The sequence below is a fragment of the Sceloporus occidentalis genome, unplaced genomic scaffold, assembly GCF_023333645.1.
Source record: "Sceloporus occidentalis isolate IW3139 unplaced genomic scaffold, rSceOcc1.0.p SCAF_8, whole genome shotgun sequence".
NCBI lineage: Eukaryota > Metazoa > Chordata > Lepidosauria > Squamata > Phrynosomatidae > Sceloporus > Sceloporus occidentalis.
This window is the reverse complement of record NW_028316988.1, coordinates 19,950,756-19,975,880: the sequence shown is the minus strand read 5'-3', so window position 1 is coordinate 19,975,880 and position 25,125 is coordinate 19,950,756. Positions and strand designations below refer to the sequence as shown.

The 25,125-nt window shown below is 42.7% G+C and overlaps 1 protein-coding gene across 2 annotated transcripts in view; it reads right to left on the bottom strand.

Moving 5' to 3' along the window:
* Positions 1-25,125, bottom strand: part of NACC2 (NACC family member 2) — a 74,225-nt gene that overhangs the window by 48,406 nt on the left and 694 nt on the right. The gene's annotated exons all lie outside the window — the stretch shown is intronic.

Below are 25,125 nucleotides of genomic sequence, written 5' to 3'. Positions count from 1 at the left end.
ATGTTTTGTAGTACTCCTGCAAGGTGGTTACATACATAATAATAAGTTTTTTATTTGAATAATAATATTTGAAGGGATGTCATATTGAGGAAGGGGCAAGCTTGTTTTCTGCTGCTCCAGAGACTAGGACCAGGAGCAATGGATGCAAGCTGCAGGAAAAGAGATTCCGCCTCAACATTAGGAGGAACTTCCTGACAGTAAGGGCTGTCTGACAGTGGAACAAACTCCCTCGGAGTGTAATGGAGTCTCCTTCCTTAGAGGTCTTTAAACAGAGGCTTCCAACTCTACGATTCTATGATTCTATGATTCTAAGTTCGTTGTGTATAATGGTTGAGTTGTGGTTTCGTTCCTTTGGGACACTGTTGTAATAGAGTCCATTATATTGTCAGTTTCTCCCTAGCAATTCTTTTTGCGTTTTCTATGAAACCCTCCGGTTGTGTGTCTTCTACTGTAATGAGTGCCAGGGGTCATCCCTGACCCCTGGCATTCATTGCAGTAGCCCACCCTTGCATTGAGGGCCCACCTTAGCTTTGCCAGCATAACTCAAACATTGTTTTTATGCACACACAGAGATGCAAGCATGAATTCTTTTTTTAAACACACACACACACACACACAGAGTGCTGGCACTCACACTGCGGACTCCTGGGTGCAGATGGAAGCAAAATTGGAACATCGCTGCTGTTTCCGTCACCCATCAGTGCCTCCCCTCCCCTCTATGTTCTTTGCAGTGAATAAATCTGCACAGTCCTAACTACTGTAAGGAAAATAATAAAATAATAAAATCCATTGTACTCCAGGCTATTCCATACATCAGAGAGAACTTAAAAGCACTTGCTATCTTTCTCCTTTTCGAGGGGAGAAAGATGAAACGGACATTTGTATGAGAGCTGAAATACAGAAACCAACCATTCCTTTTATTCTTCCTCCTCCCTTAAGAAGTTGGGAAGGCAAGCGGGGGGGGGGGGGGACGCTTCCCATAAGCAAAGTGTATCAGCGGTTAATTTTATCATCTCTTAAAGCTGCCTTTACGACTTAGATTTCATGCTGACTATATTAATCCCGTCAAGCTTTTTTTTCAGGAGCAAGAAAGAAATGATAACCGTGTACTTTATGGATGCAATACTTCCTAGGCTGTTAAGACGTACATGCTGACTTGAAAGCAGTCAAATGAGACCCCAATCCCTCCTCCTCCTCCTCAGCCCAACTAAACTACAGTAAGGAATTATCATGAGAGTAAACAGGTTTTGGCACAGGAGTGAACTGTACACACATACACACCCAAAACAACCCCTCGCATCAGAGGATGCAGCACAGATTCTGACAATTTATTTACTTATGTGTTCTTTTCAGATTAATAGGGAGAGATGTTGGGTGCATTGTCCAAACTCATTTGAAACTAAGACCCAAGGTGGATCAGAACACTGATTGAAACACTGTTCAATCAGTATGAATAACAGAATCCTAGAGCTGGAAGGGACCCCAAGGGGCATATAGACCAACCCCCTGCTATGGAGGAAGACCCTGTTAAAGCACTCCTGAAAGATGCCCATCCAATGGTGAGCAATAGATTCAGTTTCATACAATCCTAGGCCTGTTACAGACAGCCAAAATAAAGCTGCTTCGAGTCACAGTGGAGGTATGGTGTTTCAATGATGCATGCATCCTAAGAGTCCAGAAGCCACACCAAGGCCATGCTCCAGTCTGGAGCGTGGCTTTGGTGCGACTTCTGGACTCTTAGGATGCATGCATCATTGAAACACCATACCTCCACTGTGACTCGAAGCAGCTTTATTTTGGCTGTCTGTAACAGGCCCTAGAGTTGCAAGGGACCTTCTAGTTCAAACTCCTGAAATGCATGGAGGCCCAGTTAAAGCATTCCTGAAAGATGCCCATCCAAACTTACTCATTAGTCAACCATTGATTCAGTTTCCATGCCACCTCTTAACATTCTCTTCTACAGGCTAAACATACCCAGTTCCCTATGCAACTCCTCATAGGGCTTCATGGTTTCCAGACCTTTCACAATTTTGGTCACCTTCCTCGGGACAAGCTCCACCTTCTTAACATCCTTTTTGAACTGTGATGCCCAGAACTGGACACAATATTTCCCAGAGCTGGACACAATATTCCATTTGAGGTCTGACCAAAGCAGAATAGAGTAGGACTATTACTTCCCTTGAGCTGAACACTATACTTCCATCAATGCTGCCTAGAATCGCATTGGCTTTTTAGCTGCTGCATCACACTGTCGACTCATGTTCAACTTCTGGTCTACTAGAACTCCAAGATCCCTTTCACATCATATGAGGAGAGGTTGAGGGAGCTGGCCATGTTCAGCTTGGGGAAGAGAGGACTAAGGAGTCAAATGACTGCACTCCTTAAATACCACAAGAGTGGTCCAGAGAGGAAGGTACTGGTTTGTTCTCTGCACCCCAGAAAGTAGGTAATGATTTGAAGTTAGAGGAAAGTAGAAATCAATTGAGCATTAGAAGGAACATCTTGACAATCTTGGTAACTGAACCAATAGCTTTGCAACATGGTGGGATCTCTTTCTGTGGATGTCTCCAAAAACAGGCTGGATAGCCACCTGCTGGGGATGCTTTAGCTGGACATCTTGCATCAAGTGTTGGACTCAATGGCCCATGAAGCTCCTTCCTACTCTAAGCTTCTATATAGCCTTCACTATCTTTCCAACTGTAAAGAGAGGCTATGCATGTCGTGTTGGACTACAACTCTGGGAGAACAGGGTTCGATTCCCAGATCGGCCACAGAAACCTACTGGTGACCTTGGGAAAGTCACAGGCTCTCAGCCTCAGAGGAAGGCAATGGCAAACCTCCTCTGAACAAATCTTGCCAAGAAAACTCTGTGATAGGGTCACCCTTAGGGTCGCCATAAGTTGGAAACAACTTGAAGGCACATGACAACAACGGCAACAACACATTTTTAAATTTAATACATAAATCCACTTTGCACTAGCAGATCTCTAGCAGAGATCACAGCTTTTCTGATGCACACAGATGGCACAGAAACACTCGATGCCACCTTATCCAGACAGAGGCAGATCCTTCTGGAAGCCCTGTTATGCACAAACTCATATTTCTCTCTCTTTGACCTCACATACATGGAGAAAGTTTACCAGAAATCTCCCAGGAGAGGTAACAAACAGTACCAGGGAGTTTCTCATGACCTTCCAGAGATCCCCATGACAACACATTTTCATCCCCGGGACGGGTCTGTTTGCGCTAGCGTGACTAGCAACAAAAGAGAGCAGGATTCTCCGGCTGAAAGAGATGAGAGATACCCCCTGAGCCAAACAGAGATGGGATTGTAAATGGATCTTCCAAAAAGGAAGAAAACGTTGCAAAACTTGGGTGTTAAAAGAAGGGAAAGTGCTCTTCAAAACCTCAAAAGAATGAATTTAGAATGAATTTGGTACGGAAAACACTCAAGTAAATGAGTATTCTGTATGGGGCAGACTGATGTTTTCCTCTTTATAATATTTTTATTCCAATGCAAAGTGTTCCTAAGGGTTAGCAAGGCTCTCACCCTTTAGTCAATGGGCTGAAGAATTGCTATTCTATTGCCCCATATGCTCAAGGCACAATTCCTACAACCCTCCTGAATGCCAGGTGGTGATTTTGGGTAGTTATAGTCTACAAGAAGCAACACACAACACACAAAGAGGAGATCTTGGCAGGTTCGAAGAGAACCCAAAGGTTCTCTTCGAACAACAACAAGACAAATTCAGACAAAATAATGCCAAAGTGCATCATTGAAACAGTCCAGTGAGGACTGAGGATGCTCTGCAGATGCAGAATGAAGGGGAAATTTTAGTGATAGGAAGGGAAATGAAATGGAAGGGCTGGAAAATATAAAGATGTTAATATTCTGAAAAGACTCTTTTCATTGTTCAGACAAGACACTGAAAACTGCAGGTAGATTTCAAAAGACTTGGAACGACTGTTGGAGCAAGTCAAGGAAGAAAGTGCAAAGGCAGGTTTACAGGTCAACCTTAAGAAAGCCACTGATAACTTAAATGTGTATAAGGGAGGTCAAGACCATGGGTCAAAGTAAGCCTAAGTCTTACTAATGTCGTCTTGAGACTTTTTAAACAGCACATAGAATCCTTGAATTGGAAGGGACCCTAAGGGTCAACAAATCCAACCCCATTCTACTATGCTAGAAGACATAATCCAAGCACTCCTGATAGATGGCAATCCAGCCTCTGTTTAAAAAACTCCGAAGAAGGGGACTTCATCACTCTCCGATGCAGTGTATTCCACACTTCAACAGCTTTTACCATCAGAGAGTTCGTCTTAATGTTTAGGTGGAATATCTTTTCCATTAGTTTGAATCCATTGCTCTGGGGCAGCAGAAAACAAGCTTGCTCCATCAACATGACATCCCTTCATATATTTAAACATGGTCCTCATGTCTTAATCTTTCCGATCCTGGTTGAACATACCAGCTCCCTAAGCTGCTCATCATAGGGAAAGGTGGTTTCCAGACCTTTCACCATTTTGGATGTCCTCCTCTGGATGGCTACACTTGTCTTCCACCGAACTCTCAACATATTCTTCCTATCTTATCCCCGAAATAGATGCACACCAGGAGTCAGTATGTCAAACCTTCAATTCCAGCGCCTTTATTTTTTTGCTGTCTGGACACGAGGCCATCACAAATCGCAAATATAAAATATTGGTATCAGATTGCAGCTGTCTGTCTGAAATGCAATGAACAAAGCCTGAGCTGGAAAAGAGGAGTCTAACTAACTTTCTGGAAACCATCAAGCCTTATCAGGAATGTCTTAGGGAGCTGGATATGTTTAGCCTAGGGAATAGAAAATTAAGGGGTGACACGATAACTGTGTTTAAATATTTGAAGGGAAGTCACATTGAGAATGGAGCAAGCTTGTTTTCTGCTGCTCCAGAGACTTAAGACATGGAGCAATGGGTTCGAACTAGAGAAAAAGAGATTCCACCTGAACATTAGGAAGAACATCCTGACAGTAAGAGCTGTTCAACAGTGGAAGCTACTGCCTTGGAGTGTGGTGGAGTCTCCTTCTTTGGAGGTTTTTAAACAGAGGCTGGATGGCCATCTGTTGGGGCTTGGATTGTGTCTTCTTATATGGCAGGAAGTTGGATTGGATGTCTCTTGGGGTTTCTTCCAATTCTAGTATTCTATGAAACTGAATCTATAGTTGACCACTGAGTGAGGTTGACCACTGGATAAGGTTCACTTAACTGACGTACTCTCATTCTGTGTCTTCAAGTAACCTCGGACTTATGGTGATCCTAAGGTGGGCTTTCTTTAGCCAGATTTCATCCAAGGAGGCTTGCTATTGCCATCCTCTGAAGCTGAGACAGTGGGACTTGTCCAAGTCATTCAATGGGTTTCCAGTGCAGAGTAATGATTGGAACCACGGTCTGTAGCAGTCCCAGTCTAATGCTCAAATCACTACACTATGCTGCCACTCAGGATTGTTTTCAGAGGGGGTTTGTCATGGCCTTCTTCTGTGGCTGAGAAAGTGGAGCTTGTCTAAGGTCTCCCAATGGGTCTCCACAGCTGAGATGGGATTTGAATCCAGATCCCGCAGAGTCCTAATTCAACAATCAAACCATTACACCGACTGGCTTACAAAGTCCATCAAGCAGCAGATCTCAAATCTTATCACACGTGATATGTTCCTGTAATTCACTGCATAACATACACACCCAAACAATTTCAGTATTTAGGGGATTTCCTCTTAACTTCATTTTCCTTGTTGGCCTATGCCTTCAAGTCATTTCCAACTTATGTCAACGCTGCAGCAAACCTATCATGGGTTTTGTTGGCAAGATTTATTCAGAGGAGGTTTGCCATTGCCTTCCTCTGAGGCTGAGAAAGTGTGACCTGCCCCAGGTCACTGGGTTGGTTTGTACAGCTGAATGGGGATTTGAACCATGTCTCCTAGAGTCCTAGTCTGACATTCAACCACTACACCACACTAGATCTCTAACTAAGGTATTGCTGTTGTGTTGGTTATATGCCTGCAAATTATTTCCAACTAATGGTGAACATAAGACAAACCTATCATGAAGTTTTCATGGCAAGATTTGTCCAGAGGAGGTTTCCCATTGCCTTTCCCTGCAGCTGAGAGAGTGTCACCTAAGGTCACCCAGTGGGTTTCATGGCTGAGTTGGGAATCGAACCCTGGTCTCCAGAGTCATAGTTCAACGTTAGTTTCACATCCTCTTGGATTCCCTAAACTCCGAAAGAGTTAAAATCCTGTTTGCCTCGACAATGACACCTTTTTAAAAACAATTTTTCCTCTTCATGCAGAGAGAGGGGGGGAAGTAACAGCCAGAATCTCAATTGGTTATGTAAATCCAAAAGCAGGAGACATGATTATTCCGATTTAGCGCTGTTGTTGTTGTTTTTAATTTGGGAGCAGATGCAATAAAAAGGTGTCTTGAAAAATGAATTATAATGATGCTCAGCTCCGGGTGTTATTTTTTATTTTTATTTGTATTTTGCATAAAACAAGTTGTCCCACTTCTGGCTCAAAAATGCTGCAGAAGGGATCGGTGTGGTCTCTGTCTCACATAGGCTGCAATTCTCTCTCTCTTAAATAAATACATTAACAGTTTATATAGGTTGTTGGAACGATAGGCATTTAGTGGAAAGTCAGAGTGAGATTGTACTGTTGTTAACCGCCATCAAGTCAACTTTGACTTATGGCGACTCTATGGATGAGAGCCAGCATAGTGATTTGTGTGCTGGACTGGGACTCTGAAGACCAGGATTCGAATCCTCGTTCAGCTATGGAAACCCACTGGATAATAATAATAGTTGTTGTTGTTGTTATTCCTTACCCATCTCTCCCCAAGGATCAAGGCCTGGAACAACAACAGACCAACAAACATGTGTAGTTAAAACATACATCAGTTTAAAAGAACAAAACCACAACAGAACTGAAGCCGGAAGACTGCAACGCGGGGACCAGGAGGGAGCGTCATACCAAGGACCCCCCAAATGAAAAACCAGGTTTTGAAAACCAGCAGCCAGCTCCCATTTTGCTGACAATTGCCAGCAAAAGTGCGAAGAAGAGTTCAGCCAAAGCATTCTCCGCAGAGTCATTTGCACTATAAAGGAAACATTTATGTAAGAAGCAAACGGAGGAGAGAAAAATATTCCTTCCTGTAACAGTGCGTTTGAATTAAAACTTGGTGCCACTCTAATTAATTCTGCCACGCAAACAGCTTCTAAAAGGGAGGAAAGAGAAATCTTTTCACAGCGGTTTCATGAAGGTCTCCCTGTATATTTGCAGCACAACAGAAAATGATATGGAGAGGAATATGAGTTACTTGTAATTATGAGTTACTTGTAATTAATTACTTCCTTCCAATAATGAAGACATAACTTGGTTCCATTACAACCATAATTACGCTTCACTCTTTCTCTGGTGTAACTGTTCTAGTTAGTACTTGGATAGGAGATCACCAGGTGTCAGGAGTTGCAAAGGCACCTTGTGGTTGTTAGCTGCCCTCAAGTCTCTTCCAACTCTATGATTCTATGATGGTGACCCTATGGATGAAACATCTCCAAGCTCAGCACTCTTCTCCAGCACCACATCTCAAATGAATTCATTTTCTATCAGTTTTCTTCACTGTCCAGCAATCTCATCCATACATGGTGATGGGGAATACAATGGCTTGGACAATCCTAATTTAGTGTTCAGTCTTATATCTTTGCACTTTACAATCTTATCTAGTTCTTTCATAGCTGCCCTCCCCAATCCTAGACTTTTGATTTCCTGGCTACAATCTTTGTACTGGTCACTAGTTGATCCAAGGAAGGGGAAATCTCTAACTATTTTGATTTCCGTGTCATGTAGGATGAATTCATGTTCTGTGGTCATTATTATTTTTTTTCTTAATATTCAACATTAAGCCTGTCTTAGCACTTTCCTCTTCGACTTTATTCGGCAATTGTTCCAAGTCTTTATTCTTTCCTGCTAGTTGTATGGGGTCATCTGCATATCTTACATTGTTGGTGTTCTTTCCTCCAATCTTCACAACTTCTTCCAAGTCTAAACCTGCTCCGCATACGATGCTTTCTGCATACAAGTTGAACAAATAGGGTGATAAAATGCAGCCTTGCCTGACCCTTTTCCCAACTGGGAACCATTCTGTTTCTCTATATTCTGTTCTCACAGTTGCCTTTTGTCCTGAGTACAGATTTGTCATTAGGACTATCCAATGTAGTGGCATTCCCATTACTTTAAGAGCAGTTCACAGTTTTTCGTGATCTATGGCTTTGCTGTAGTCTATATAGCGCATGCTTTATAGTACCTTGCCTGCCATAAAATACTGGATGGCATGATGGGTTACACAGTAGAAATGGCTATTACTGAGACATAGTGATTGCAGACAAAGGTGCTGAAATAATACCAGAAGGTAGGCAAACATATGTCAAAGTTGTTGCTGTGAAAAGAATCAAGCTATAAGAACTAAGAAGGGGAAAGAGAAGACTAATGTGATTATTGATTATAACAAATGAGAGTTAAACTTGACACAAATTTGAAATTATGCATAGTTTAATTAGGCAATGCTAATACTTACTGTTTATTTCTGACAAATGAATGTCTCTGAACTATAGTTGCTGAATAAAGGTTTACTGAGTCTAAACCTTAAGAACTATAGTTGCTGAATAAAGGTTTACTGAGTTTTAACTACTAACGTCCGGATTTCTGAACTTAGTGTCTCAGTAAACTTGACACCAGGAGGTACCAGATTTATTTCAGAGGAAGGAACAGGCAAAACCACATCTGAGTATTCCTTGTCTACAAAAACCCTATGAAATCCATGGAATCACCATAAGTCAACAGGAGACTTGAAGGCATAGACACATAAACGTACATGCACACACACAACAAACTGCCAAGTTAGCAGTTTGCCTTTCCCCTGAAATGTTTAAAACGGCTGGTTTGCATTTTTTTTGCTGCGCTCTGAGATTGGCATTTTTGGGCTATGTGCATGCATTCTGAAATTAGTTGGGAATAAAGAAGATAACATCAGTCAGAGTTTCTAGCACAGTAAGAGAAAGAGCCAGCATGGCATAGTGGTTGGATGTTGGACAAGGACTTTGGAAGACCAGGATCTGAATCCCCATTCAGCCGTGGAAACCCACAGGGTGACCTTGGGCAAGTCACACTCTCTCAGCCTCAGAGGAAGGCAATGACAAACCCCCTCTGACGAAATCTTGCCAAGAAGCCCCTGTGATAGGTTCACAGGGCTCTGAGTGCCACCTCCGGCACGCGTGCCATAGGTTCTCCATCATTGTCTTAGGATATCCATTGGTCAGAAGTGACTTGATGGCACACAACAACAAGAGCCTGGAAAAGGTTCCTTGTGTTTCAACTTTGGCCATGCTGGGTGGGGATACTGGGAGTTGCAGTCCGCCAAAGAGGAACGTTTCCAGGCTCCGTCGGCCGTGTCGTCTCCTTTGGAATCCCTTTCTCCACCAACGGTCTCGCAATCCTGTAACAGTGGGAGGCGTTTCTCTAAGACTTGAACTGACAAATTGTCCATTTGCGTCTGTTTTTGTAACACCTTCCCTTAAAGGGAAATATAATTTAAAAGATGATTACTTTACGGTTGCCAACAGGCCTTTTCAAAGGTTATGTTATACAGAGATCATTATCGGAGGCCGATATTAACTTGCAAAGACCATTATGCAAATCCTTCTCCCCGTTCTTCTAAAAAAGACCATTTTCCTTCATAATGCAAAGCGTGGCAGAAAATAATTGCACAGAAGCTTTTGGCAAAATTACATTTGGAGGATGTAACAGTTTTTTCTGCTTACTGGCACAATTTATTTGTGCCTTTCAACTGGATTCTTCTCTCCCCCCCTTTTTCTTTTTCAACTCTAGCTGATAAAAAAACATGAATCTTAAGCACAGAGAAGAAACAGGGCATTGTATATCATGGGACTGGCAGTGAACAAACATGCATTCAATTTTGCAAGCCTCAACGCGGCTCCCATATTGTTGAGTATTCCATGACAACTGTGCAATCACTTAATGGTATCATTCAAACCCCTTTTAAAGCTTGATATACAGTGTACCTAACTGGATATATACCCATTAATTGATGTAGGTTTTCTGGACATTTTTTCAGTGCCGAATGCATGCCATAATGTGATTTAGTATGGTTATTTGATTCGTATTTACTACATAACATTTGTTGATGCCTCCAGAGCATATTGTTGCTATTGTTGCTACAGGTTGAATCTTCCTTATCTGAAATGCTTGGGACCAGAAGCGTTTTGGATCTTGGAGCATTTGCACATATCTGGAGATGGGACCCAAGTCTAAACATAAAATACATTTATGTTTCATCTACCCTTTAAACACATAGTCTGAAGGTAATTTTGTACAATATTCTGTGCATGAAACAAAGATTGTGTAAAGTGAACCATCAAAAAAACCCAAAGGTGTCCATATCTCAGCCAACACAACTTCAGTATTTCAGATTTTGGAATTTAATGTGCAATATGGAACAGGGGTCTCATTTAAGCCATTTTCTCTGTTCCTTTAAGTGTGCAAAATAACCAGTGTGTGGATCTTCCCACTCATCTGTTGTTGTTCGACACCTTCTGGGCAAAAAATAATAATGATTCCAAATGAAGCTAAAGACGAGGCAACTGAAACATGCAAAAAAACTACTGTATATACTGTACTTGACTATAAGTCAATCTCATGTATAAATTGAGGCTAGGATGTAAAGGATGAAGCAAAGGAAAACAATGCCAAAGAACTTACAAAATTCAAGGAGGCATAACTGTTTGTGCTCATATTAAAAGCTGGATTGATGAGAGAATAGAGGGAAGCCAGCGCTTCCAGGACAGGGGATGGTTCATATATATATATATGAGTTAAAGTACAATACTTACTACCCATGGATAAGTCGACTCAGGTTTTTAGGGTCACTTTTTTCACCAAATGGTGAACCTTTTAGAGGCCGAATGCCCAAACTACAGCCCCAAACCAACTTATTTATTGCAAAGTGCCATGTCCCTCTGGCTTTCTAGTAACAAACTCTGGCAAACTCTGTGCTGGGGCAATGGCACATGTGCCCACAGAGAGAGCTCCGAGTGCCACCTCTGGCCCGTGTGCCATAGGTTCGCCATCATACATGCTTCTTAGACCTGCTCCATATGGAGGACATTTGGGAATTCCTCCTGGACAGAAGGTTAAAATGGAGGATATGCCCTAGAAAAGGATGACATCTGGTCACCCAGCTTGGAAGATCTCTCATTCATCAGGTCACAGCCAACATGATGGCAATGAACAACGACAACAACACATGTCTACAGCCAATTTCTCATTTCGCAGTTTTACCAATGGCACCAAGGCTAGCTTCGCTGTTCCTTTCCAAAGTTTCCTTCCCCACAAAAATCCCATTATAGCACAACTGGCTCAGCAGGGGTCAGTGTAAAATAAGCATTGCCACAGTTTAAGGGGAGAAACCCTTCAAGATATGAATGCCTGAGCAAGCTTCAAAAGTTGGGTGCTGTAGACAGCATTAACATTTTAATTGTCATGCATCTTTTTAATCTTCTTTGAAACACTAATGACTTCACAGTCTTCAAAAAAAAAAAGAGGAGGAAAAAGAAAAGGGGGGAAAAAAGCAGGGAAAACTGCTGAGAACAAAAGAACGCCCCACATTTAACAGGCAGAATTTCACTCAATAATGAGAATTGAAATAAAGACAGTAATCTATGGTGCATTAAGAACAGAAACTGCGTTTTTTGCAAGCTCCATGAAATTCAAATGTAAGGTTGCAACCTTAACTCTCTTCTCTTGCAGAGGCTTATTAAAGGAGGACAAGGAACTATTTCCAAAGACAAAAGTACTGCAAGCCACAACACTTAACACAGCTGGCATAGTGTAATGGAGTGAGTGTGGCATTTGCACTCAATAGGTTTTAGGATATTTTTCCCCTTGACTCCAATGAGAATTCAAAAGTACAGTAGGACCCCCATATCCTCAGGGGATACATTCCCAGTCTCTGCATAGATACACAAAACCATGGATAATTGTGAACAGAGTAATTTTTCTTATATTTCCAGTGATAGCTCCCCATAGAATCATGTTGGAGAACCTCCAGATGCCTAGAGAGGTGGCTGCTCTAAGCCTCTGGAGGTCCTCTGGTGCAACTCCATGGTCACCTTCCACCAGAGGTTCAGTAGACATCAGCCATGGAGTCATGCTGGAGGGCCTCCAGATGCCTAGAAAGTTGGTCTCCCTAGGTCCTCTAGTACAACTCTGTGGCCCACTTCCACCAGAAGTTCAGCTTACGTTAGTCATGGAATCACACTGGTGGTCCTCCAGATGTCTAAAGAGGTGGCCACTCTAATCCTCTGGAGGTCATCTAGCCAACTCCATGGTCAACTTCCACCAGACGTTTGATGGATGTTAGCTATGGAGTCATACTGGAGTACCTTCAGATGCCTAGAGAGATGGTCTCTTTAGACAACTGGAGGTTCACTAGTGTGGCTCCACGGTCAACTTCTACCAGAGGTTCAGTGGATGTTGGCCATGGAGGACCTCCAGTTGCCTACAGAGGTGGTCTCTCTATGCCTCTGTAAGCCCTCCAACATGACTCCATGGTCAATGTCCGCCACATGTTTGTTGACCATACAGTCATGCTGGAAGGTCTCCAAGATGCCTAGAGAGAGAGAGAGACACCCACCCACCCACCCCAGTTACCAATCCCACACATCTGGAGGTCCTGCTCCATTGAAGGTTAAGGTTAGGATTAGGCCAGTGAGAACAGCAATCATGTCTCCTGTCCCCAAATTGTGTCAACCTATTGTCAGCCAAGGGACACAGAATTTCTACTCTGTTACATCACGGTTCTCGAAATAGCTGACAACCATTCAGGTAACAAAGTCGAGGAATGGCCAATCTCACAGGTATGGTTCAGTACGGATTTTGAAACAAAATATGCTTCGGGGCAGGGAGGGGTATTAAAATGTTCCTCCCTGGTACTCAAGGGTAATGTCAATGTGGACAAGCAACAATAAACCAAGATTGCTGAGAATTCTGGTTTATCATGGAGAGATGATGTTCTAATAAAGGCTGCTCAACCAACCCTTGCTGTTTTCTCCCAGAGGAATAAAGCAAAGGTGCCCTGCCAATGCCCAATGTATGTTCAGCTTAGAAAAGAGAAGACTGAGAGGTAACATGAAAGCCACCTTTGAATATCCATGTAGAAGATGGAGCCAGCTTGTTTTCTGCTGATCCAAATACTAGAACACAAGCCAATGGATTCAAATTACAAGAAAAGAGATTCCATTGAAACATTAGGAAGAACGTCTTGACTATAAGAGCTATTCAGCAGTAAAACAGACTGCCTGGGTGGGACATAGTCTCCTTTCAGGTCTTTTAACAGAGCTTAGAGGGATATCTCTCAGGAGTACTTTGGGTTGTGTATTCCTGCATGGTAAAGAGCTGGATTAGATGGCCCTTGTGGTCCCTTCCAACTTTGTGATCCTATCCCCTGACCTGTTCCTCTACCAGGAACAGAAAACCATACCATAGTTTTGTTCAACTTGGTTGTTGTTGTGTGCCTTCAAGTCGTTCCTGACTTCTGGTGACCATAAGGTGAAACCCTATTATGGGGCTTTCTTGGCAAGAATTGTTCAGAAGGGTTTTTCCTTTGCCAACCTCTGAGGCTGAGAGAGTGTGACTGGTATGAGGTCACCCAATGGATTTCCATGGCCAAGCAGGGATTCATACCCTGCTCTCTTGAGTTGTAGTCCAACACTTGGCAAGATCTTTTCAGAGGAGCATTGCCCTTGGCACCCTCTGAGGCTGAGCGTGACTTGCCTGAGGTCACCAATGGATTTCCATGGCCGAGCAGAGATTTGAACCTTGCTCTCCTGGGTCGTAGTCCAACACTCAAACCTCTGAGGTTGAGAGAGTGCAACTTGCCCAAAGTTGCCGAATGCATTTGCATGTCTGAGCGGAGATTCAAACCCTGCTCTCCTGAGTTGTAGTCAACACTTAAACCACTATACCCCTAAAACACGGTAAATAATTCATCGTCATTCTCCCACTTTGTCACAGGGGCAAGTCTCTCAGCTTGAGAAGAAGGCAACAGCAAAGCCTCTGTGAATAAATCTTGTCAAGAGAACCCTATAATAGGGTCACCATAAGTCAGAAATGGGGAAGAAAAGCCTGACAATGATCCAAAATGTTCTCTGGGGGTCCAGGTAAGAATGCGCCATGTCTCCTAGATGATATTTTTAGAGCAATATTTTGCTGTTGTTGTTGTTCGTGGGGAGCAGATGCAATGGAGGATGCAACCAAGATCTCCTGGGGGGCAAATGTAGCTCCCTAGCCTTCCACAGTTGCCTATCTTGGAAAATGCCAATAATAATTATAATACATTGGATTAAAATACATTCAAAAATACTTCTGTCCAGTTTTGGGTCTGTTTGTTTCCATTTCTGCCAGACAGAAAATTGGTCCCCAAACCATTGCATTTGCCCACCCTTATCTGAATTAAGGATCCCAAATGGGTTTCGTAGATTAGTCTTTTATGTTGGCAAGAGATTACGGTAAAGTTCTTTTCTTTTCTTCTCTTTTTTGTAAAGGACCGAATCTCATTACAAATTACTATATATGGCCATCTGAATGGACGGAGGCCCAGATCTGCCTTCCACCAGAAACGACAGTCGATTCAAAAGCAAGCGTGCTGTTTTGGGGGTTGCGGTGTAAAATACCAACGGCCCATTTTGGGCTCTTTGGCCAATTTCTGGGCCACAACTAGAAAAACTTTGGGAAGGAGAGAAGACAACATTTGTTCCGCTGGTTGTTTTGTGCTTTTCCTTTGCTTTTGGGTTCTGTTTTCCTTTACAGAAAATAAAGGAGCCAGCGTGATCCTTTGGTTTGAGTGTTTTGACTCTGGAGAGCAGGGTTCGAATCCCCATTCGGCCATGGAAACCTACCTCCAGCAAGCCACACTCTCTCAGCCTCAGAGGATGGCAATGGCAAACCCTGTCTGAAGAAACCTCCCAAGAAAACCCCATGATAGGGTTGCCATAAGTCAGAAACAACTTGACGGCACAAAAGACAAAATTATCAACTGTTCAGAGCTTGGAAAAGTTATCTTTTTCAGTTCCAACTCTCACCTTGCCCCAGTGGCCATGCTGGCTGGGGATTTGAGGGTGTTGTAGTCCCAAAAAGTAACTTTTCCAAGCTTCTGCTCCTTGGGTTGGAAAGCATGGCAACCTCAAAGCCAAAACCGACACCCCTAAAAGCCAAATCAGTCAAGAAGGTAGTCTGATTTCTCTGGTATTGCAATGGGTGCTTTCATTTTCCAGATGTATCTGATGGAAAAGCAGACAGAAAGGGCATCAAAAGATTGGTTTGGATAGTCAGGGGAAAACCCAAAGCATATTTTTCCCCCCAAAGCATCAAAGGAGATTAATATTATTTATACAGCAGTCTCGGTAAGACACAGATCAATGAATTTTACATGAGCTTGCTAGCAACTGCAAGAAGACCAAGAAACTGCAACACACACACAAAACAGCAAAAGGAGAGCGAGACTGGTGTTTTCTTTTATGCCTTAGCAAAGAGGCCATACCCTCCAACATTTCACAAGTGAAAACTAGGAGACATGTGGCCAAACAATTCAGAACATAGTAAAGATTTCAAGATTATTCATTATGAAAAGCACACAAGCTTGAAAAAGCTGCCGCAGTTTGCTTTCACCTGAACCAACTGGGAAGTTTGCTTTTGCCTAGGCTTACTGGGAAGCATAATGGTTTGAGCACTGGACTACAACTACAACTTTTAATTCCCCACTTGGTCATGGAAACTCACTGGGAGATCTTGGGCGAGTCCCACAGTTTCAGCCTCCGAAAACCCCGCAAGTAAAAGCAAAAGCAAATAATAGTCTCAAAGGATACTAAAGGGAAGGAAACCAAAGGAAACTAAAGATCCCAATAAGCATCTTTGCCGGATGAAGAAGCCAGTAGCGTTTTGAATGCTTGCAACATGGATTTGGTGCATTAAGGTTGTCCCAATAAAAGTATCACTGTTTGGTGGGTTTTGGATTTTATTGTAATAGGAAATAAAATTGGCTAACACCATCATATATATTTTTTCTTTCTCCTGCATGATTTTTTAAACACCTTTCCCTGATGAAGAAGTCAGTAGAGCTTCAAAAGCTTGCATCATGTATTTTGTGCACTTGGGTTAGCCCCATAAAGGTATCCCTGTTTTGTGCATTTGGGATTTTATTGTACTTTGCTAATATGTCTACCTCTGGATATCGCTCAGCACTGAAATCTATTTGCATCCATTTATTATTATCATCCTATTTATTTGGACCCTACCTTTTCTCCAAATTTGAGACTCAAACTAGCTTACAGTCTAAAAAAGGCAAAGTGACTTTGCTGTATGTTAGCATCTATGCAAATCCTACAAGAAAAGGGTTTTTTAAAACACACACAGACACACACACACACATCGCCTTGGCTAATGAATCACAGTTCCTAGCAAATGAGCAATTGTGAGTGACACCATGAAATATGCCCAAAGGAAGCTAAGAAACATATTTTGAAAATGATCTCACTGGAAAGAGGGAGGGGAAAAAAATCCTGGCATGGCACTTGGATTTGATACAGAAAGAAAAAAAAGACACAGAGATTGTGAAAAGCCTTGTCATTCGGAAACAAAGATAGGAAGCGGGGAAAAGATATTGTTGAATAGGTCAGATAAGACACTCCTTGATTTTTTGGTCAGTGCATTATTTTATTTTCAAATTACATCTTGGAGACACTTTCGCGGGAGACAAGTTAGCACGGTCCCCTGCAAAAGAGGAGATAAGCCAACCTGTCAAAGTGAGAGTCCCCTGTTTTCGTCGGCAATCCCACACAAACGAAAATGTCAAGCCAGCAAATTCACACGGGAGTCTTTCTCGGCTGGCACCGGGGAAGGAGATGGAATTAACAGAAATGCACAATTCTCCCGGCAGCCATCTGCTGTTACAGCGAGCTTAAACAAGGCAAATATACGGACCAAAACAAGAGAGGCGCACTGCGGGATGGAGAAAATGGCACGTTTCTGACATCCCTGGACTGGAGACGCTCACTCCTCCCCTTCCTCAAATGAGATTTTTTGCTTGCTGGTACAGGACTAGCTTTGAGAAAGAGGGCCAAGCTCCAGGGTTTTGCGATCTTCTGGGAAAGCCCTGATCTCTGTCCCACCACCCTCAGAGGTATATTTGGTGAGAACATGAGACAGGATTTGCTCAGTGGCTGCTTTGTTATTGCAAAGAAAAAATTAATTATTACAGTGGGTCTTCCACATTCGCTGGGGTTAGGGACTAGAACAACTCTGTGATCAAAATTCACTGAACGTTAACCACAGAATTCTCCTGGAGGACCTACAAAAGCCTAGAGAAGTGTTCTCTAGAAATCTCTAGGTCAGTGATGTCCAAACTCCGGCCCTCCAGGTATTTTGGACTTCAGCTCCCAGAATCCCAGACCATTAGCCAAGATGGATGAGGCTTCTGGGAACTAAAGTCCAAAACACCTGGAGGGCCAGAGTTTGGACATCACTGCTCTAGGTGATGGAGGACCTACAAATTCCTAGACAAGTGTTATCTAGAAATCTCTAGGTGTAAGACCTACAAATACCCAGAGAAAGGTTCTCCAGAAATTTCTAGGTGCTGGAAGACCTACAAATGCCTAGAGAATGTTCTCCAAAAATTCAAAAACTCCAGTGCTAATTCTTGCAAAAGATGACCATACAGTCCCTATAGAGGACCTAGAGATTCCTTGCTGTCATTGTTTGCTATGAAGTCATTTCCAACTTCTGGCGACCCTATGGGAACGTATCACCAGATTCTCTAGAAATCTCTAGGTGCCAGAGAAACTACAAATGCCCAGAGATGTGTTCTCCAGAAACCTCTAGGTCTTCCAGTACAAATTCTTTGCCATTGCCTTCCACTGAGGCTGAGAGAGGGCGACTTGCCCCATGTCACCCAGTGGGTTTCATGGCTGAGCTGGGAATCGAACACTGGTCTCCAGAGTCATAGTCCAACACTCAAACCAATACACCATGCTGCCATTCCAGAGGGATTGTATAGGGAAGTATATCTTCCAGACCCATCAAATGGGATGACTCCCCAGTAAGTGAGCAACGGCACAGATCTCAGTTTGTTTCTTGTTCATTTTCTTCCTCATTTGAGCTGGCTTTTCCGGACTCTGTTACGGAAAATAACAGCAAGGACCGAACACATCAGAGCGCAGTCACTGTTCCGACCTTCCCCATCCTTCACAAAACTTGGAAACATTTTTTCCTTCCTTTTTCTTACAAGTGAAAAACAATAGAGAAGACCAGAGTTTGGAAACGGAGACGTGTGGATTATAACTCCCAGGATCCCCACCAAGTTCGCTGCTTGGGAGATTCTGGGAGTTGTAGTCCAAAGGAATGAACTTTTCCAAAGTCTGGGAAGAGGAAGACCAATAATGGACTCTCACTATTCTGGAATAAAGTCCAAGCCAGGATGAGTATCACACTCACCTTTTAAACTGCTGGTGGTTAAGGGTGCATGTACAACCTGCAAACCCAAGATCCGAGGCATGCTTTTACTTTAAAAAGCAAAGGCAAACAAACCAAAAAGCTTTTCAATTAAATCCCGCTGCAGCAGGTGTATTTGTCTGTTTCAGCAAAAACCGCTAAGAGTCTTGCGACACCTTAAGAGACTAATAAATTTATTATGGCAGAAGCTTTCATGGATTAGAGTCCACCTCATCAGAGGCCTGCTAACTTAGGGAAACTTTATTCATGTGATGAATTGGACACCAGTGTGCAAACACTTCCGCCATGCTACGCCTCTATATCTTCACCTTTTGGTTTCAAAATATTCAGAGACAGTTTGTCATGTTCAACCTGCGCAGGTGGTACACAGTAACAGAGCTACGGCCACATCTGAACTGCACAAATAATGCGGTTTAATGCCACTTTAACTGCCAAGGTCCCATGCTATGAAATTCTGGGATCGGTAGTTTGTTGTACTAATTCTCTGACAGGTAAGGCTCAATATCTCACAAAACTACAAATCTCAGAATTCCATAGCACTGAGCTATGGCAGTTAAAGCGGCATCAAACTGCATTACTTCTGCAGTGCAGACAGCCTATGGTATAAATATATGCAACAAGCTGAATCTCCCTTATCTGGAATTACAGAATCTAAAATGGATGCCTGAGATAGTGACACCTTTGCTTTCTGATAGATCTGTGTATGCAAACTTTTTTCTTCCATGCACAAAAATACTGCGTACAAAATTACCTTCAGGCTATGTGTGAAAACTGTCTATGAAACATAAATGGGTTTCGTGTTTAGACTTGGGTACCATCTCCAATCTCCTGATGTAGATGCAAATATTCCACGATTTGAAAAACTCCCTTCAAATATTTAAACAGGGCTAGCATGTCCCCTCTCAACCGTCTCTTCTCCAGCCTTGAAGACACACAAAAAAGCAAGAACTAGCATGGTGTCGCAGTTTTGGTATTGTACACAGACTCCAGGAAACCAGGATTCAAATCCTTGTTCAGCCATGGAAACCTACTAGGTGACCCCGGTCATGTCACGCACTCTCAGCCTCAGAGGAAGGGAAACCTCCTCTGAACAAATCATGGTAAGAAAACCCTACAAGGGGCAGTGTAGTGTAGTGGTTTGAGTGTTGGACTATTACTCTGCCAGGGTTCAAATTCCCACTCAGCCACAGAAACTACTAGATGGTTTAAGTCACACTCTCTCAGCCTCAGACGAAAGCAATGACAAACCCACTCTGAAAAATCTTGCCTTCAGAAAAAACCATGACAGGCCGACTGTATATTACTTCTTTTAAGGCATGCACATTCAGTGGTGTGAAAGTGTGCAAACTTTGTTTCATGCACACATTAAAAATACTGTGTATAAGATTACCTTCAGGCTATGTGTGCAAGGTGTATATGAAACATAAAGCAATTTTAGATTCAGACTTGGGTCCCATCTCTAAGATATCTCATGATGCATATGCAAATATTCCAAAATCTGAAAAACATCCAAATCTAAAACATTTGTGGAGCAAGGCCTTAGTGTCGCCATAAGTTGGAAACGACTCGAAGACACACACCGACGACGACAACAACCAACACACAAAAGCACCCTATAAATACAAGGTATGAATGTTGCCGGAATGACAAAGAGTCCCAAGTCCAGAAAGACCGCATGACAGGAAAACAGTTTGGCTCCGACGCTAGAAAACTACAAATCACTAGAGCAGCTTTGACAGTAAGAGACGAGCCATAAATCCCCTCCTGTTTACCAAATTCAACTTCAACTGCTCTTTAATATTTCAGTTAGCAAAGGTAGAAAGCGTGTGTACCAACTCCTCAATTACTCAGGTCACAAGGCAAAGCCCCTGGCCAGCAGCCAGAGCATCCATCTGCCCAGCCTTGCAAAAGGCCTCCCCACCTTAAAAAACGAAGGAAACGCACAAGTAAGTATTCCAATTAACGAAGCGGCGTGTAATGGAGACGTCATTTTTAAGTGCATCTGTACTTTGCTGCCATCCTCCATAGAGGCTCACGTACCAAAGTTCAGCGCGTACTCACTCCTCTGTTGGTTTCGTCTCTTACAGGAGCCAAGCCATTTGAAGAAGTCCTTGGGGGCACCAAATGCATTTTTTAACCACACCGCGTTCAGGAACACGCCAGCATTGAGGGAAGCACTTATCTGATTTTTTTGTAAAGGAAAAAAATAATAATGATGATGATGACCAAGAGTGTACCACCGTTCCCAACACACACACACACACACAGAGGCACAGAAGTAAAGAAGCATATGATCAATAGGGAATCAACAAAGGGGAGCATGCAACAACCACTTAGTTCGAGCTGCCGTAGCGGTTTGAGCAAACAAGGATTGCTCTTTGGTTTTTAAACACTTTCCAGCCATGAATGGCCAAATCCGTGGATGCAACATCAGTGGATACGGAGGGCCGACGGTACACCTAGGCTGTTAGCAATTTCATGCACAATATTTTTAATTGTTTGTGTACACTGAACCATCAGAAAGTAAAGGCATCACCGTCTCAGCCACCAACACGGACAATTTGGGATCCTGGAGTATTTCAGATTTCTGGATAAGGGAGAGTCAAACTGTTTGAATGTGGGCCTATGACTCTGGAGATCAAGGTTCAAATCCCTGTTCAGCCATGAAACCCACTGGATGTCCCCAGACAAGTCACATTCTTTTAGCCTCAGGGGAAAGACAATGGCAAACCTTCTCTGAACAAATCTTGCCCATGATATAAGCTGTAAGTCAGAAACAACTTGTCGGCACACAACACACACATACCTCAACTGGACCTTTAAACCCCATTTTCCCTGGTATACCTTTTTATTTTCTGGGAAGGAAGCACACATGCGATGCTCTCCATTCACAAACTCAAACCAGACCTTCATTACAACAAACTGATCTAGACAAATTCTGAGAAACCAGGACACATGTATTCAATATGTCAAAGCAGAGCTGGATCATTCTCAATGGCCAGGCCAGCCTTTGTGAACCAAGATCTGGCAACCCATTGCCACATCCATTTAAAAAGTGCAAAAAAGACAGCTCGAAAGTGTCTAGAAAAGAAAAACATTTCCTCATATTTCTACTATAATCCTCCATTTGTTTTTAAAGGCTGTACTGCCCTTTTCTGATGATATAACCTAGGCAAATTCAACTGGAACATCATTAAATCCAAAAGATATACATCTGGGAGAGCTGTGTCAATCATGGAGTGAAATACAGCAAAATCCAAAACCCACATAGCAAAGATAGCTTTATTAGGCCAACCAAAAGGGGCAAAATACATTATGCAAGCTTTTGATGCTCACAGGCTTCTTCATCAGGAATGAATGTTAAAAGGCCATCATCTTTTGCTGTCTTGTCTTTCTTGTTCCAAATTTTAGCAAATGGTGTGGCTTTTATCCTCCACTAACAGCTTAAACTCAGTTTAAACATCTCAAGAAAGATGTTCTATGTCCCTCCACCATCCCACTAAAATTACTTTCAACATCCTGGCCTGATGAAGAAGCCTGCGGACTCCGAAAGCTTGGATAATGTACTTTGTGTCTATTCTGCTGTATTTCCAAATATCATTGTTACTTTTCTTCAGAATGGGATTTGGGAAGACATGGTACTTGAGATGTTGCCAAACTTCAACTCCTATCATCCCCATCCAACACAGCATGTGGTGAAGTAAGATGGGAGTTGTAGTCCAGTAGTATTTGAAGGGCCACTTGCTCCTGAACTCTGCTTTAGAGTACATCCAGACTGACTGAAAAGCCTTAGATTTTGTTCCTGTTCTTTCCAATTTTATACAGGGGAGCATCCCTTATCTGAAATGGTTGGGACCAGACGTGTTTCGGATTTCGGATTCTGGAATATTTGCATATACATAATAAAATGTCTTGGAGATGAGACTCAAGTCTAAACATGCAATTCACTTGTATTTCATATATAATTTATATACATAGTCTTTGTGCATCAAAGCTGGTGTACAGAGAACAACCAGAAAGCAAATGTGTCACTGTCTCAGCCTCCCATGAAAAAAATGCTTTGGTTTTTGGAACATTTCAGAATTCTGGATAAAGGAGACTCAGTCTGGGACTTTCTGGTCTTTTTATGGTAAATCAGTGTAGATGCGCTCTTAGAAGGACCAGTGTCTACCATTTCATCTCCAATTCATCATGTCAAATACCAAAAGAATCTCATACAAAAGGCGTGGGAATTGTGTTGTCCTACAGATGTTGTTGGACTGCAATTCTCAGTATATCCAATAGCACATTTCACACATTGCTGAAACTGGGGACACACACAAGCCTCTCCAAAAAAATCCCTTGAACCATCTTGATCCTTTATTATTATTATTCTAGTTATTTTTCCTTGTTTGAGACAGAAGGCAGCTTGCAACAGTTAGAACAAATAGAGCCAAAAGTTAGCAACATACAGACGTTGCAAAGCAAAGCAAACCATCACGAAATTTGCAGCCAAATAAAAACCAAGCACATTATATACGAGGCCTGTGTCCCTGAAAAAATTAATTCTCCAAGGCCCGCTGGACAAGGGTATTTACCTACTTCTGGACAGATATTAAGGAGGGCACCAATTTGAATTCTTCCCAGAACTGGACAGGTACCCAAAGGAGATGTTGCAACAAGGGAGTTGTGTGCTTGCCTTATCCAGGCCCTGTTAACAATCCGGCTGCAGTTTTTTGGACCAGATGGAAGTTTCCAACCTCTTTTCAAAGGCAGACCCATGTAGAGCATGTTATAGCAATCCAACCTGGATGTAACTCAGGCATGTCTCACCATGGCCAGGTCCGTTGACTCAAGAAAGGGTGCCCAAGATAACCTACGCTATCCTTGTACCCTTTCATACCTCTTATAAAGATTGCCATTCAAATGGGAAGCTATAAGCCTTCCTTGCAAAACGTGTCCAAACCCTTGCGCCTTCGCTAAAAGCATTTTAATGCTCTTTCCCTCTTTGCATCAACATAAATGCTGAGATAAGGGGAAAAGGGAAAGAAAACATGGCATCACATTGGTGCGTTTCCACCACCAAGCAAGCCAAAGAGGAACAAGTTTTCTCTTTTCCAAGGTAGGTTTGCTGCTCGTTCTCTCGACACCGACATAGAAATAATTTCTTTGCCCCACATTGGTGATAACGCTTCTATATCTCACTGGTGCAATAAATGGTGTTCGAATCAGAACTTATCAGAAGCAAACCTGGAAGGCATTTCTAGCCAGGAAAGGCAGAGGGAGGCAAAGCTGAGGATGTGTTCCCTTCACCCCTTGTGTGAGATGAATAAGTCCAACAAAATACCTATTATGTTCAACTGGAATGATCAGAAAGCACAAAGGGCCCTTTCAGGGAAAAGAGGAGGGGAAAATTCCCCGGCGAAGGAGTAAAAAAAGAACAGCCTGGGAAAAAATAGACACAAACACCTCTGAGGAAAAGGAACAGACTTATTCTTTGAACTTCAAATTTGTCAACTATAGTTCCCCTTTTGCCCGATCTTTCTCTATTAAATGGAGGGAAGAGAGGCACATGTTTTATGGAGTTGACAAATCTGAAGTTCAAATTGGAAGGTTTATGCTTCTGACATGAACACCGCATGGAAAAAATGTGCTCAAGAAGCCTCTTTTTAAGCAGCAATTCAGGCAAAGAAGGGAACAGGGAATCCAGAGGCCACAATGGCTTTGGGATGCTGGGAACTATAGTTCCAAACTGGGACCTTCCAAAGCTCTAAATGGGTGGAATGACATTTGTGGGATGGATGAAATGAAGCCTGAGAAGGGCAAACAGAAGACAAAGCCTGGGCAGGTGGGAGGGACATCTACGCCTTCCTTGCAAGGTAGTATCTTTTCTCAGAGAAGAGTGGAAAACATAGGGCCCTGTTTCCAAAAGGGCCCAGACTTATCCAAGTGTCACTTTGCCTCGCACACATAGTTATAACAATAAAAAAAAACAGAGAGCACTTGGAAAAGTTACGTTTTTGAACTACAACTCCCAGATTCCCCCAAGATTCAGGCTCTAACAGAGGTTGGATGGACATCTGTCAATGGGGATGCTTTGATTGAGAGTTGCTGCATGGCAGAATGGGACTGGACTGGATGACCCTTGGGGTCTCTTCCAACTCTGCGAATCTAATGATTAAATACTGAGCTTGGAAATGTTCTTTGGTTGGACCACCACATCCCAGATTCTGGGAGTTGTAGTCCACTCAAGCAACCTTTCCATTTTTGTGGGTGAAGGCATGTTGGCGTGGGGATTCTGGGTGTTGTAGTCCAGCCAAAGAATTTTCCCCAGCCTCTGTTGGTGGGGAAACACACACAGTGGCCCTTGCAGCCACTTTTGAACTTGTGTGTGTGTGGCTTTGTGTGTGCAAAAAGGCTGAGACAGGCTGAATCTCCCTAATCCAGAATGCCATAATCCAAAATACTCCAAACCTTTCTTCTGGGTGGTTGAGACAGAGACTCCTTTTTTATTCCAGACGATTTAATGCGCGCA